The 16,014-nt window shown below is 50.3% G+C and overlaps 1 protein-coding gene across 7 annotated transcripts in view; it reads left to right on the top strand.

The window, feature by feature from the left end:
• Positions 1–16,014, top strand: part of palld (palladin, cytoskeletal associated protein) — a 499,404-nt gene that overhangs the window by 288,603 nt on the left and 194,787 nt on the right. The window lies entirely within an intron of this gene.

Below are 16,014 nucleotides of genomic sequence, written 5' to 3'. Positions count from 1 at the left end.
AGACATTGATAGGATGCAGAGCTGGCCCGAAAAATGGCAGATGGAGTTTAACCCTGATAAGTGCGAGGTGATTCATTTTGGTCGTACAAATTTGAATGCGGATTACAGGGTCAACGGCAGGGTTCTGAGGAATATGGAGGAACAGAGAGACCTTGGGGTTCATGTCCACAGATCTCCGAAGGTTGCCACTCAAGTGGATAGAGCCGTGAAGAAGGCTGACAGCGTGTTAGCGTTTATTAACAGGTGGCTTGAGTTTAAGAGCTGCGGGGTTATGCTGCAACTATACATGACCCTGGTGAGACCACATTTGGAGTATTGTGTGCAGTTCTGGTCACCTCATTATAGGAAGGATGTGGAAGCATTGGAAAGGGTGCAAAGGAGATTTGCCTGGATTGGAGGGTAGGTCTTCTGAGGAAAGGTTGAGGGAGCTAGGGCTTTTCTCTTTGGAGCGAAGGAGGATGAGAGGCGACTTAATAGAGGTTTATAAGATGATGAGGGGGATAGATAGAGTGGACGTTCAGAGACTATTTCCTTCGGTGGATGTAGCTGTTACAAGGGGGCATAACTATAAGATTCAGGGTGGGAGATATAGGAGGGATGTCCGAGGTAGGTTCTTTACTCAGAGAATGGTTAGGCTGTGGAATGGACTGCCTGCTGTGATAGTGGAAGCGGACACTTTAGGAACTTTCAAGAGGTTATTGTATAGGCACATGGAGCACTTGACGGAGTTGGATAGCTTGATCTTGGTTTCGGACAATGCTCGGCACAACATTGAGGGCCGAAGGGCCTGTTCTGTGCTGTACTGTTCTATGTTCTATGCTTCACCATGACAGGCCGGGACTCTTTACAGCTGAAAGAAAGAAGGCTATGGGGTGACCTGACCGAGTTCCTTCAGACTGTGAAAACTTTGAAAGTGCGCATTTGGGGGTTGGCCCCCGTTATTGGCGGGTGGGAATGGCGGAGGGGGGGTGACGGGATTCTCCGACCCCCCCTGCCAGGTCGGAGAATCCCTGGAGGGCAGCCTAAATCCCGCCCCGACGCCGGCTGCAGTATTCTCCAGCGCCGGTTTGCGGACGGGGGCAGGATTCACGCCACGCCGGTCGGGGGCCGTTGGCAGCGGCTCCCCTGGCAATTCTCCGGGCCCCGATTGGCCGAGCGGCCGCCTGGTTTCTAGCCAGTCCCGCCGGCGTGGATTGGACATGGTCCCACACAGCGGGACCGAGCTGTAGAAGTTGAGATTAGTGGACGTGTTGCATGGTCAATTAGGCTGATTGAGGGTGAAAGTTATGGCCAGGAATTAATCGAAGAAGTCTGGCCATAAGCATTTTACGATATAGATGATGATCAAATCGAGGTTGTGGCTAACATCAAAACGCCATAAGATCCTTTCACAAGCCAAAAGATGCTGGAATCAGCTAAAAGCCAGGATTCGCTGAAGCCCGTTCAATTGGTGTCTGTTTGGGGTGACCTTTCACCTCACAAGGTAATGGTTTGCACTGTGGTGGTCAACTCTGTTCAATTAAGCACGATGGAGAGTGTTTGCAGATTCCACCGGGGAGGTGGGGTGAAGGGTCCACAGCAGCGAGAAGGCCAAGACTTGTCCTTTCCCTTGTTGTTTTATTTAATTCGGCCACGTCAACATGATCTGGCTCGTTAATTGTTCCATGTGACTTGCCTGCACGTCAGCTACCAATTTAACTGCTCCTCCACTCTGAAATAGTTGCATTTATTCAAAGTGAGGTGATCAGTAGCAAGGTATGTTCATTTGGCAACAGTGCAATAAACTCCATTGAATGATCCATCTAAGTGTGTGTGTGTGTAATTCTGTTGTGTGTGTGATTCTGTTGTGTATGTGTGTGAGAGATTGTGTGTGAGCACATGTGAGTTTGAGGGCGTGTGAGAGAACGTGTGTTTGTGTGTGTGCGTGCACGTATGTTTGAGCTTTCAGCATGTGTGTGGGCATGTGTGTGTTTTTGCTCACATGTTAATGTGCGTGTGCATGCGAGTGTGCAAGTCTGTGAGTGCAAATGTGCGTGTGCTTTCATGTGAGCATATGTGTGGGCATGTATATGTAAGCGTGGGTGAGTTCCTGCTCACATGTTAGTGTGTGCGTGCTTATCTCTACTTCTCAGTCCCACACACTGGAAACATGTGAGGAGGGGAAACTCAATTTTAAAAAATGCTTTGACATTTGAACAACACTGATTTCATCCCTCGGGACTATTTATGCTGGACATCTATGAGCCTCGTGATCAAACAACCATTGTCTGTCCTCACTGCTTATCGCCTGACTACAGGGTAAATGGAAACAGGCCAGTAGACTGATGTTATCAGATATTTTGTTAAGTCCTGGCATGGCCGGATATTCAAGAGCAGTTTAAGCAATGTGAGCATAAATCAAAGTCACAAACCTCAAACAAGACATCAGTAATACATTTCTACGGCACCTTACATAATCTCTGGACATCTCTAAATCTCCTTGTGACCATGAGAGTACATGTGAAATGCCTTCACTTTTGACAACTTTTTGAACATCGGGTAGCAGCCAATTTGTGTTCAGCAAGATCCCCCCCCCCCCCCCCCTCCCCCCCCAAAGGCAGTGAAATAAATGGGCAGGTAATCTGGTTTTATGTTACATCAGGTGAGGGATCAATTTTAGCCATGATGTTGGTTAGAACTCTGCTGGTTTTGAGAGTGCAGACAGTGCCTCAGTTTAGCAACTCATAGAGTCCAGCATTCCCTCAGTACTGCCCGCCTCTCAAACGGGGAGTGAAGCCCACAGCCTTCTGACTCGGGACGGATATTGTCACTCCAGGAGCTACATCTGATACATTAGCCAATCCCTTGGATTAAGCTGCCAAAAAAGAGGAACCCAATTTTAGCTCTCAACTCCCAACCCCCTGCTTTTTTTTCTTCAGTCAAGAATTCGATTGATGGCTGGTTACTGCGAAGGATGCAGATGCTGCAGATGACACGAAGGTCGGTGGAGTTGTGGATAGTGCTGAAGGATGTTTGCAGGTTACAGAGGGACATAGATAAGCTGCAGAGCTGGGCTGAGAGGTGGCAGATGGAGTTTAATGCGGAAAAGTGCGAGGTGGTTCACTTTGGAAGGAGTAACAGGAATGCAGAGTACTGGGCTAATGGCAAGATTCTTGGTAGTGTAGATGAACAGAGAGATCTCGGCATCCAGGTACATAAATCCCTGAAAGTTGCCACCCAGGTTAATAGGGCTGTTAAGAAGGCATATGGTGTGCTAGCCTTTATAAGCAGGGGGATTGAGTTTCGGAACCACAAGGTCATGCTGCAGCTGTACATAACTCTGGTGCGGCCGCTCCTGGACTACTGCGTGCAGTTCTGGTCACCACATTATAGGAAGGATGTGGAAGCTTTGGAAAGGGTTCAGACGAGATTTACTAGGATGTTGCCTGGTATGGAGGGAAGGTCTTACGAGGAAAGGCTGAGGGACTTGAGGTTGTTTTCGTTAGAGAGGAGAAGGCTGAGAGGTGACTTAATAGAGACATATAAGATAGTCAGAGGGTTAGATAGGGTGGACAGTGAGAGTCTTTTTCCTCGGATGGTGATGACCAACACAAGAGGACATAGCTTTAAATTGAGGGGTGGTAGATATAGAACAGATGTCAGAGGCAGTTTCTTTATTCAGAGAGTAGTAGGGGTGTGGAACGCCCTGCCTGCAACAATAGTAGACTCGCCAAATTTAAGGGCATTTAAGTGGTCACTGGATAGACATATGGATGAAAATGGAATAGTGTAGGTCAGATAGGCTTCAGATGGTTTCACGGGTCGGCACAACATCGAGGGCCGAAGGGCCCGTACTGCGCTGTAATGTTCTATGTTCTATGAGCCCTCGCTGCATTCCCTCAAGAGTTAATCCATCTTTTCGCCTCACAATTACTAAAAAGCTGGTTGGAGTGGACGAGATAATGTGGGAATGGGCTACGGATTGCTGAAAGTCCTTTCTGGGAACCTTGACAAAGACCCAACCTTACTTACATTTTAATCTGCGGAATCAGAATTATTTTGAATAAAAATATTAGGTTTCCACGAAGGAACCTCGCAGGTGTGCCAATTACATATTTGCGGCCTGCCACGCCTCTGGATTTTTCTTCGGGCCTTATTGTTTTGTAGCCTGGATGGAATGAGCCACCGGTGTGATTGACCCTCGCTCCAGCTGAGGTGTTTTGGCAATGTTGTCCACTGCATTCGACATTAGCCACATTTGGCGCATCGGGAATTAGCACAATTGCTTCACAGCTCCAGCGTCCCAGGTTCGATCCCGGCTTGGGTCACTGTCTGTTGGTCATTCTCCCCGGGTGCTCCGGTTTCCTCCCACAGTCCAAAGATGTGCAGGTTAGGTGGATTGGCCATGATAAATTACCCTTGGTGTCCAAAATTGCCCTTAGTGTTGGGCAGGGTAACTGGGTTATGGGGATAGGGTGGGGCGGTGGGCTTGGGTAGGGTGCTCTTTCCAAGAGCCGGTGCAGACTCGATGGGCCGAATGGCCTCCTTCGGCACTGTAAATTCTATGAACAATGCATTTCTGATTGTTAAAAGAGCGATGGGCATAATCATTTGGGCGTGTCATCTCAACGCCCAGGTTGGTAGGGGATCAATGTGAACTTCCACCTCGCCCTGCGTTTGTTGGTAAAACGGTAAGACAAAAAGCAGAGTGTGCAAGGGTTTTTGTTTTTTCGCTGGTTGTGAGTGATTTACAACCTTAGCTACCGAATTCCTGGAAGAATTTCTGAAGAATTTGCTGTAACCAGGGGCAGTGGTTGTTTTGCGAGGGCTCCCTCCATAGATGACCCTTCATTTTACTATGCAACAATATTAAACACTTCCTACTGAATCTAGTATGTCATGGTGCAGTGGGTAGTGTCCAGGCTTCAACCCCAGAAACTCTGGCTTCAAGTCCCACCTTCGGACTTGATGGCCAAAGAAGGTGAGTTCGTATTGTGGCCACACAGGGTTGAGCCTGCAAGTCCTTCCAACCCACGCCAAAGGCAGGTCAGAGTGAGGGAGATCCCTGGTTTTGGCCATGACGATGAACAAAACCTGTTGCCCAAATAGAAAACTAGTGTCATCTCTGGCACGTGGTTCCGAAATGTAAAATATGCAGCAGACTTTGTCTGTCGAAAACGTTCTAAAACTTTGGGCCAAATGGCCTCGTTCTGTGCCAAATCATTCTATCATTTTGTTTAAACAACATTGAACGATTGTGAAAGATTTATTAATGCTGATGGCCTGTCAGATATTAGATTGGTAAGCATCCGGGCAGGGGCAATGTGATAACTTCCGGGGTAACGTTTCAGGTTGATGACTGTTCATCAGAGTTTGTGTTGAGACAATGCTGAAATTGAAATCTAGCCTTGTATAATACCTGAGCAGTCAAGTAATACTAAAGATATGAATTTCATCCTGTCATTCTTCTACCTTGCAGCAGCTTGTGAGGGGAAGAACGGGGCGGCACAGTGGTTAGTAGTGGGGCCTCGCAGCTCCAGGGACCCGGGTTCGATTCCGGCCTCGGGGGACTGTCTGTGTGGAGTTTGCACGTTCTTCCCGTGTGTGCGTTTCCTCCGGGTGCTCCGGTTTCCTCCCACAGTCCAAAGATGTGCACGTTAGGTGGGGCTATGGGGATAGGGCGGGGGAGCGGGCCTCGGTAGGCTCGGTGAAGACTCGCTGGACCGAATGGCTTCCTTCTGCACTGCAGGGAATCTATGGGGCGCGATTCTCCGCTGCCCAGGCAGGGTGGGGGAATCGCGGGAGGGCCGCTCTGGCACCCCCCGCGATTCTGCCACCCCCCCCCCCAAAATGGCGTGTCGCATTTTGCGACACGCCGCTCGGAGAATCGCGGGTCGCCGTTTTTCACGGCGACCCGCGATACTTCGGCCTGGATGGGCCAAGCGGCCTGCCGTTCCCGACCTGTTCACGCCGGCGGCAACCACACCTGGCGGCAACCACACCTGGTGGGCACCGATCGCGGGACCATGCCATCCTTGGCACGGCCGTGGTGCGGCCGTGCCAATCGGTGGAATGGTTGTGCAGAACGGCACTTTGCGGCCGTTTTCACGAACTGGTATAGCAGGTGTATTCAAATTCGTTAAAACGGCCGTAAAGGCCTTGGAAATCGGCCCATCGGCCAGGGGAGAATCGCTGCTCGCCGTAAAAAAACGGCGAGCAGCGATTCGTGTCAGGGGGCGGGCGTGGGCCGGGGGTGGAGAATAGCGGGAGGGTGTCGGACCAGCGTCGCCGTAATGATTTGCGCCGCCCGCTATTCTCCGCCCCGTCGTGAGTGCGGAGAATCGCGCCCATGGAATTCCTTGCCCAGTGAAGCAGTTGAGGCTCCTCAATTAAATGTTTTTAAGGTAAAAATAGATAGAATAAAGGGATTAAGGGTTATGGTGTTCAGGCCGGAAAGTGGAGCTGAGTCCACAAAAGATCAGCCATGATCTCGTTGAATGGTGGAGCAGGCTCGAGGGGCCAGATGGCCTACTCCTGCTCCTAGTTCTTATGTTCTTATCTGAATGGCTTTGATAAAGGGTCATCTGGACCTGCTGAGATTTTCCAGCATTTTTTCTTTTGGTGCCAACTTATCCTGGAATAAAACCTGGAATGGAAAGCCAATCTCATTGGTTCTGCGTGAGCCTTTTCTATTCAAACCCCCCTTACTCACCCCTCCTCCAGGGCTCCCAATCCCCAAAAGAAAGAAGGTTAGGTGGGGTCATTCTGTTTGGAAACGCTTTACGAATACATTTAAGCGGCCCCAGCAGAACGAGATCCAAGATTTAATTTTGATTGATGTTGCACTCGTGGATGTCGGAAGATTTGTGGACCCATGCCAAAGGATCCGTTTACAAACATAGAACAGCCGCAGTAAAAGTTCTTATTATGTTCGCAATGGACAACAGAGGCCTGAAAGCTAGGCCCGGGTACAAGTACCTTAAAACTAAACCCGTGTACACGCACCTTAAAAACTAGGGCTGTGTACAAATTACTGCCGTGTACAAGGACTTAAAACTGCAGCTGTGTGTAAATAACATAAAATGGATTGGGTTTGTTTATTGTCATGCATACCAAAGTAGAGTGAAAAGTATTTTTCTGCGAACAGCTCAACAGATCATTAAATACATCAAAAGAAAAGAAAATACATAATAGGGCAACACAAGGTATACAATGTAACGACATAAACACCGGCATCAGGTGAAGCATACAGGGGTGTAGTGTTAATGAGGTCAGTCCATAAGAGGGTCATTTAGGAGTCTGGTGACAGTGGGGAAGAAGCTGCTTTTGAGTCTGTTCGTGCATGTTCTCAGACTTCTGTATCTCCTGCCCGATGGAAGAAATTGGAAGAGTGGGTAAGCCGGGTGGGAGGGATCCTTGATTATGCTGCCCGCTTTCCCCAGGCAGCAGGAGGTGTAGATGGAGTCAATGGATGGGAAGTAGGTTTGTGTGATGGACTGGGCTGTGTTCACGACTCTCTGAAGTTTCTTGCAGTCTTGGGCCGAGCAGTTGCCATACCAGGCTGGGATGCAGCCAGATAGGATGCTTTCTATGGTGCATCTGTAAAAGTTGGAATGAGTTAATGTGGACATGCCGAATTTCCGTAGTTTCCTAAGGAAGCTGTTGCGCTTTCTTGGTGGTAGCATCAACGTGGGTGAACCAGGGCAGATTTTTGGAGATATGGGCCCCGAGGAATTTGAAGCTGCTAACCATCGCCACCTCGGCCCCGTTGATGCTGACAGGGGTGTGCACAGTACTTTGTTTCTTGAAGTCAATGACCAGCTCTTTAGTTTTGCTGGCATTGAGGGAGAGATTGTTGTCGCTGAACCACTCCACGGGGTTCTCTATCTCCCTCCTGTATTCTGATTCGTCGTTATTCGAGATCCGGCCCACTATGGTCATATCGTCAGCAAACTTGGATGGAATTGGAACCAAATTTTGCCCCGCAGTCGTGTGTGTACAGGGAGTATAGTAGGAGGCTAAGTACGCAGCTTTGCGAGGCCCCAGTATTGAGGACTATTGGGGAGGAGGTGTTGTTGTTTATTATTACCGATTGTAATCTGTGGGTCAGAAAGTCGAGGATCCAGTTGCAAAGGGAGGAGCCAAGTCCTAGGTTTTGGAGCTTTGATATGAGTTTGGCTGGGATTATGGTGTTGAAGGCGGAGCTGTAGTCAATAAATAGGACTCTGACGTAGGAGTCCTTATTGTCGAGATGCTCTCGGGATGAGTGTAGGGCCAGGGAGATGGTGTCTGCTGTGGTCCAATTGCGGCGATATGCAAATTGCAGTGGATCAAGGCGTTCCGGGAGTATGGAGGTGATGTGCCTCATGACCAACCTCTGGAAGCATTTCATTATGATTGAAGTCAGGGCCACCGGACGGTAGTCATTGAGGCACGTTGCCTGCTTCTTCTTTGGCACCGGTATGATGGTGGTCTTCTTGAAGCAGTTGGGGACCTCGGAGCGGAGTAGGGACAGGTTGAAGATGTCCGCGAACATCTCTGCCCGCTGGACCGCGCAGGCTCTTGAGTGCACGACCAGGGATCCCCTCCGGGCCCGTCACCTTCCGTGGGTTCACTTTCAGGAAGGCTGTTCTGACTTCGGAAGCTGTGATGGTGGGTATGGGTGAGTTATGGGCTGCTGGGACACTCTACAGCGGATTCATGGTTTCCTGCTGGAACCGGGCAGAGAATGCATTAAGTTCATCGGGGAGGGGTGCGCTGCTGCCGGAGATACTGCTCGGCTACGCTTGGTAGCCCGTTATGTTGTTTAGGTTTTGAAACAACCGCCGAGAGTCTGTAACGCTGGTCTGTGACTCTAGCTTGGTTTGATACTCTCTCTTGGCATCTCGGATGGCATTGCGGAGGCTTTGTGATGCAACAGGCCCGCTCCCGTAGGCTAAATCGGGATGTCGCCGTAGCGTGGCAAGAAACCATTATCACCACTTGAGCCTTATTTCCATACAATTAATGAGAGCCACCACATATCCAGTAGCCTCCCATGATTCATGGGCAGCACGGTAGCCTTGTGGATAGCACAATTGCTTCACAGCTCCAGGGTCCCAGGTTCGATTCTGGCTTGGGTCACTGTCTGTGCGGAGTCTGCACTACCTCCCCGTGTGTGCGTGGGTTTCCTCCGGGTGCTCCGGTTTCCTCCCACAGTCCAAAGATGTGCGGGTTAGGTGGATTGGCCATGATAAATTGCCCTTGGTGTCCAAAATTGCCCTTAATGTTGGGTGGGGTTACTGAGTAATGGGGATAGGGTGGAGGTGTTGACCTTGGATAGGGGGTAGGGTTCTCTTTCCAAGAGCCGGTGCAGCCTCGATGGGCCAAATGGCCTCCTTCTGCACTGTAAATTCTATGTAAAATCTATGTAAAAATGGGCCTTCCCAGAAAGTGGTCACGTTGGCACACATTAGTGCGCCTTTTGAAAACCGTGAAACTGGCAGCAGGGCTTCAGCTGAGAGCCGAAGAGGTGAGTAGCCATCTTTGCTCACAGACAAAGAGCCTCAGGAGAGCTGGTGGCCACAGTGGCCATTCCATGGGACAGGTCCAGGATGGCACTCAGCGCCCCCTCCTCCCAGAGGGCCCTGGGGTTCACCTCGGGACGGAGGGCACCTGGTTCGAGCCCCCTGCTGCCCCTGCATCATCTGGCTCTGCCAGCCCTGGCGGCTCCCCAATATCTACACCAAGGTGTGGACGCCCTTGGAGGTACTCCTCAGTGATTGGGACATGTTCTGCAGCGCCTCAGCAATGCAGACCTGCGACTGGGACAAACTCTGCCATGCCCTGGCCATTCCCAACTGAGACCGGGACATGTCCCAGACAACCACATCACGGTCAACCTGGTACTGGGTCACGTCCCCTAGTGAGTCGGACATTCGACCAAGAACCTCAGCCATGGCCGTCACCGACTGCACCATGCCTTGGACACCTTCACTCATGCTGCCAACATCGTGCACCAGGCTCTTCACTGCGGTCGCCACCCTAGCAGTGTTGGCCTCAGTGCCCCCGCGCTGCCGGCGACATATCCTGCGCCTGGAGCCTCTGTGACTCCTCCAAGCGGCTATGGGCCTGCTGGAGTGAAGCTGACATCAGCCGCAACCTAAACAGCTCCATCAGCCCCGGATAACACACTTCCAGAGGCTCGGCATCAGGCTGGCACCCAGCTGCGACCTGGGATCCAGCAGCCCTCTGACTGCTGTCTCACCTGGGGGGGGTCCTGCCTGCACCTGATCTGCATCATCATCACCCGATTGTGCCCCAGAAGCCTGACCACTTAACATTTCCCACTGAGGTGTGTGTATCTACCCGAGTGGAGGGCGGGGATAACAGCTGTGACGCACTGACTGTGACATCCTCGGCGCTCTCCTCCGAGGTGTTGTCCTGGGAGGCAGGGGAGGGGGTAATCCTGCATGAACCAGCGCCGTCGGCTGGAGGACCTGTGGGAGAATGGACATGTGACAATAAGAACTCGCGTGACAGGTCCTCCGGGTGGGGCCCGGTGGATCCTCACCTCTGTGGCAGCCGCCAACCTCCACATTGGTGACTCTCTGTCCTCGGCCATCCCCCCTCACCTCCAGGGCCCGTTCCTCGAAGGAGGTAAGGATTCCTATGTCTAGCACCCCTCCGGCAGTCTGGACCCTCTCCCGCTGATTTTGGGAGGGTTTTGCCTGTGGAGACACAGGGAAGACATCATTAGCCACACGCGTGGCTCACAGTTGTGGAGGGGGATGTGAAGGAAAGGTTGGGTGGGGGGGGCGGATGAAGGGAGGTGAAGGGAGGGTTGAGGGTGTGGATGCTCGGGTGGAGGCGGAAAGGTCTTTGAATGGGGGTGGGGTGGCATTGGTGTCAATTCACCCGTGTGCCTGGTGTAGACCATTGACCTTCTTACGACACTGGAGGCCATCCTCCTGGTCAGACTGCTCTAGCTCATGGCCTCACCACCTCATCCCAGGCAGCACTGGGTGCCCTGTGGCTCACCCTTTGGGACCCCTGGGGGAACAGGACATCCCTCTTGGCCTCCACCTCATCAAGGAGCCTCCCAGGCGTGGGGCTGGCTGTGTAAGTGCCGTTTAAACTGCTCGACACTGTTAGCGAGGGGATGGGGGTGATGCTGGCGAGCGCGGCCCCTCTGCGAATCAGCTGGCGAGCCTTCATTTACGGCCTGTGAGACCTTGTGAAGTGGACCAATTAATGTTGAATAGCGTTGCCGGCCTCGCTGGGCCGAGCACCGGGAAACTCGCAGCAGAAGTAACAGCGTTGTTGTCATGGGTGACTTCAACTTCCCCAATTATGACTGGAACCTCCTAGTGCAAATGGTTTGGATGGAGCAGATATTGTCAGGTGTGTACAGGAAGGATTCCTGACTCAATATGTAGATAGGCCGACTAGTGGAGAAGCCATATTGGACTTTGGTGCTCGGCAATGAACCAGGCCAGGTGTCAGATGTCTCGGTGGGAGAGCATTTCAGTGACAGTGACCACAACTCCTTGACCTTTACCATAGTCATGGAGAGGGATAGGAACACACAGTATGGGAAGGTATTTAATTGGGGGAGGGGAAATTATACTGCTATTAGACAGGAGCTGAGGAGCATAAAGTGGGAACAATTGTTCTCAGGGAAATGCACAACAGTAAATGTGGGGGTTGTTTAAGGAGCACTTGCTGCGAGTGCTGGATAGTTTTGTCCCACTGAGACGAGGAAGGAATGGTGAGGTGAAGGAGCCTTGGGTGACAAGAGAAGTGGAGCTTCTAGTCAAGAGGAAGAAGGAAGCTTATGTAAGGATGAGGAAGCAAGGATCTGACTCGGCTCTAGCGGGTTACAAGGTAGCCAGGAAGGAACTCAAAAATGGACTGAGGAGAGCTAGAAGGGGGCATGAGAAAGCCCTGGCGGATAGGATGAGGGGAAACCCCAAGGCATTCTACACTTCTGTGAGAAATAAGAGGATGATCAGAATGAGAGTAGGGCCGATCAGGGCTAGTGGAGGGAACTTGTGCCTAGAGTCTGAGGAGATGGGGGAGGCCCTAAGTGAATATTTTGCTTCAGTATTCACTGGAGAAAGGGACCTTGTTGCTCATGTGAACAGTGTGAACCAGGTTAATAGACTCGAACAGGTTGATATTAAGAAGGAGGATGTGCTGGAAATTTTGAAAAGCATCAGGGTAGATAAATCCCCTGGACCTGACAGGATATACCCAAGGTTACTACGGGAAGCGAGGGAGGAGATTGCTGCACTGTTGGGGATGATCTTTGCGTCCTCGCTCTCGACTGGAGTAGTACCGGATGATTGGAGGGCAAATGTTGCTCTCCTGTTCAAGAAAGGGAATAGGGAAATCCCTAGGAATTACAGACCCATCAGTCTTGTGGTGAGCAAAATATTGTAAAGGATTCTGAGAAATAGGATTTATGATTATTTAGAAAAACACAGTTTGATTAAAGATAGTCAGCATGGTTTTGTCAGGGGCAGGTCATGCCTCACAAGCCTCACTGAATTCTTTGAGGCTGTGACGAGACACATTGATGAAGGCCGGGCAGTGGATGTGGTGTATATGGATTTCAGTAAGGCATTTGATAAGGTTCCCCATGGTAGGCTCATTCAGAAAGTTAGGGGGCATGGGATACAAGGAAATGTGGCTGTCTGGATACAGAATTGGCTGGCCAAAAGACAGCGAGTGGTAGTGGATGGAAAGTATTCCGTCTGGAGGTCAGTGACCAGTGGTGTCCCGCAAGGATCTGTTCTGGGACCTCTGCTCTTTGTGGTTTTTATAAATGGCTTGGATGAGGAAGTGGAAGGGTGGGTTTGTAAGTTTGCCGATGACAGAAAGGTTGGGGGAGTTGTTGAGGGTTGTTGCAGGTTACAACAGGACATTGACAGGATGCAGAGCTGGGCTGAGAAGTGGCAGATAGAGTTCAACCTTGATAAATGTGAAGTGATTCATTTTGGAAGGTCGAGTTTGAATGCTGAATATAGGGTTAAAGGCAGGATTCTTGGAAGTGTGGAGGAACAGAGGGATCTTAGGGTCCACACACATAGATCCCTCAAAGTTGCCACTCAGGTTGATAGGGTTGTTAAGAAGGCGTATGGTGTGTTGGCTTTCATTAACAGGGGGATTGTGGTGGTATGGATATGAGCTCTGCCATTGGTGCAGAGCACTGGCTCCCCATTGGCTCTGGTTGGTCATGTGCCTCTCGTCCGATTGGTTGGGACTAGTCATGTGACTGCTCTCCAATTGGTCGAGAGGCAAGTAGGCCCCACCTCCGAGGTGGGGTATAAGTACCCAGCATTCCTGGCGGTCGGCCTTACTCTGCAGTCGACCACCAGGCTAACAACTAGCTGATTAAAGCCACAGTTCGGATCCTAATTGTGTCTTGAGTCAAATTGATGGTGCATCAGGGATTGAGTTTAAGAGCCGTGAGGTTTTTGCTGCAGCTTTATAAAACCCTAGTTAGACCACACTTTGAATATTGTGTCCAGTTCTGGTCGCCTCATTATAGGAAGGATGTGGATGCCTTGGAGAATATTTACCAGGATGCTGCCTGGACTGGAGGGCATGTCTTATGAAGAAATGCTAAGTGAGCTAGGGCATTTCTCACTGGAGCAAAGAAGGCAGAGAGCTGACTTGATAGAGGTGTACACGGTGATGAGAGGCATGGATAGAGACTTTTCCAAAAGGGTGGAAATGGCTGTCACGAAGGGAAATCATTTTAAGGTGATTGGAGGAAAGTACAGGGAAGATGTCAGAGGTAGGTTCTTTACACAAAGAGTGGTGAGTGTGAGGAATGCACTGCCAGCAGAGGTGGTGGAGTCTGAGTCATTAGGGACATTTAAGCGACTCTTAGACACCTGGACAGCAGTAAATTGCAGGGGTGTAGGTTAGGTTGATCTTAGATTAGGATAAATGGTTGGCACAACATTGTGGGCTGAAGGGCCTGTACTGTGCTGTACTGTTCCATGTTCTATATTCTAATTCCCACTTGATATCAACTTTGAAATCTATCCGGATAATTGCACCCATGCTATCCAGGTTGGTTGTAAATAGCTGCCTGATGTTTGTCGTCCAGGACTTCTGTTTCACATTCTGCTGGTCCTCGCGATTTCCCCCTAAACTCCCTCTCCCGCTTTCCATGCAAAGTTTACGTTGACCTTTCCAAACACTTCTGTTTAATTTATGGCCAGTGTGTATGATGGGAGATGTATACAACCCATCAGCACACATACACACTCAAGCCTACACACGCTCACGCACACTGTTGCCCAGGGCTTTAGTTCAGGCACTTAACTCTGGTTGTAAATGTACTCTGTCAACTCGCGAATGAGTTGTGTCTTTGGACGGAAGACCACGATTATTTTAAACAAAAGCAAAGCTCCAAATGGTGTGGGTTTCCAGCAGTGGGTTGGCTTGGAGCGCTGGCCATGCAGTATTTGCTGCAAAGCTGGAGTCCGTGAACAAAGATGTGCGCGTTAGGTGTATTGGCCTTGCTAAATTGCCACTTAGTGTCCAGAAATGTGCAGGTTAGGTTATGGGGATATGGGGATGGCGTGGGTGGGGGGCGTGCATCTGGGTAGGTTGCTCTTTCGGGGGGGTCAATGCAGACCCGATGGTCTGAATGGCCTCCATCTGCACTGCAGTGATTCCATGATTCTGAGCAAGGCTCTCCCAGGTTTTGACGTCTCTGCTGCATTTCTTGAAGTGAGCCTTCAGGGTGTCTTTGAAGCACTTCCTTTGTCCTCCTCTAGTCCGGCAGCCTTCCTTCAGCTGGGTGAAGAAGATCTGCTTTGGCAGTTGGTTCTCTAACATCCTAAGCACATGGCCGGCCCAGTGAAGTTGGTTTTGGATTATCATGGCCTCAACGCTGGTTCTCTTGGCTCCTTCAAGGACACTGATGTTGCTATGCCTGTCTTCCCAGATGATGTGAAGTATCCATCTTAGCCAGCACTGATGGTACCTCTCCAGGACCTTGAGGTAGCGCCTGTAGGTAGTCCTGGTTTCTGAGCTGGAGAGAAGAGTTGGAAAGATGACTGCCTTATGCATGAGGATCTGTAATACCCTCTTGAATGCCTCGATTGAACCTGCCTCCACCACACCTCCAAGCAGTGGATTCCAGACCGGAACCACTTGTTGTGTGAAGACGTTTTTTCTCCCATCACATTTCATCACAAGTTTCCACTTATTCCTTGGAGCTACCTTCTATAATTCAGTGTCCTTCAATTACAACTGATTATCCTGTGGATAGAAAGACTTCTAGTGCACTAGGACATCCAAAATCACTTTGCAGCCATTTCATAAAATTCTTTCACGGGATTCCTGTAATGTGCCTTTAAGGGATAGCAGCATGATGTCACCAGAAGGGAAGTGTGTCATGCGAGCCAGCCTTAGTTTCACTTTTGCTTTTGAGCAGAGCGTGCACACACAGCTCTGCTGCTGGTGACTTCAAGCACTCGGCCTATGTAAAAAAAACTGTTGCCATGGGCCAAGTCAAAGTAAATGACCTCACAAGGTGTTCACCCAATCTCTGATGAGTGATTGGTACTAATATCATTATAACAACATAACATGGTGCTCGGCAATGGTCAGCAACCTGGCAGCAAGATTGAATACAGGTACGACAGGATGAAAAACCTTCGATCGTGCTAATGCGATGAGATAATCCTTAACGTGCTGTTCACACTGTGTTGCTGGCTGGGTCAACATTTACTGTCCATCCCTAATTGACGTTGCGAAGGTGGTGATGAGCTGTCTTCTTGAACCCCTGCAGCCCCAGAGGTGCAGATACACAGTGCTGTTAAGGAGGGACTTACAGCGAAGGAACAGCCGATATATTTCCAAGTCAGGGTGGTGAGTGACCTTAAGGGGAACCTCCAGGTGGTGGGGTTCCCAGGTATCTGCTGCCCTTGTCCTTGAAGGTGGCAGCAGTCACAGATTTGGAAGGGTTTCAACCAGGAGGAATGCAGCAGCCAGGTTATTCAGAGCAAGCTCCCACAAATAGAGTTTGAT

Source organism: Scyliorhinus canicula, chromosome 8, assembly GCF_902713615.1.
Source record: "Scyliorhinus canicula chromosome 8, sScyCan1.1, whole genome shotgun sequence".
NCBI lineage: Eukaryota > Metazoa > Chordata > Chondrichthyes > Carcharhiniformes > Scyliorhinidae > Scyliorhinus > Scyliorhinus canicula.
The sequence above is the reverse complement of the archived record's forward strand: the minus strand, read 5'-3'. Positions and strand labels throughout refer to the sequence as shown.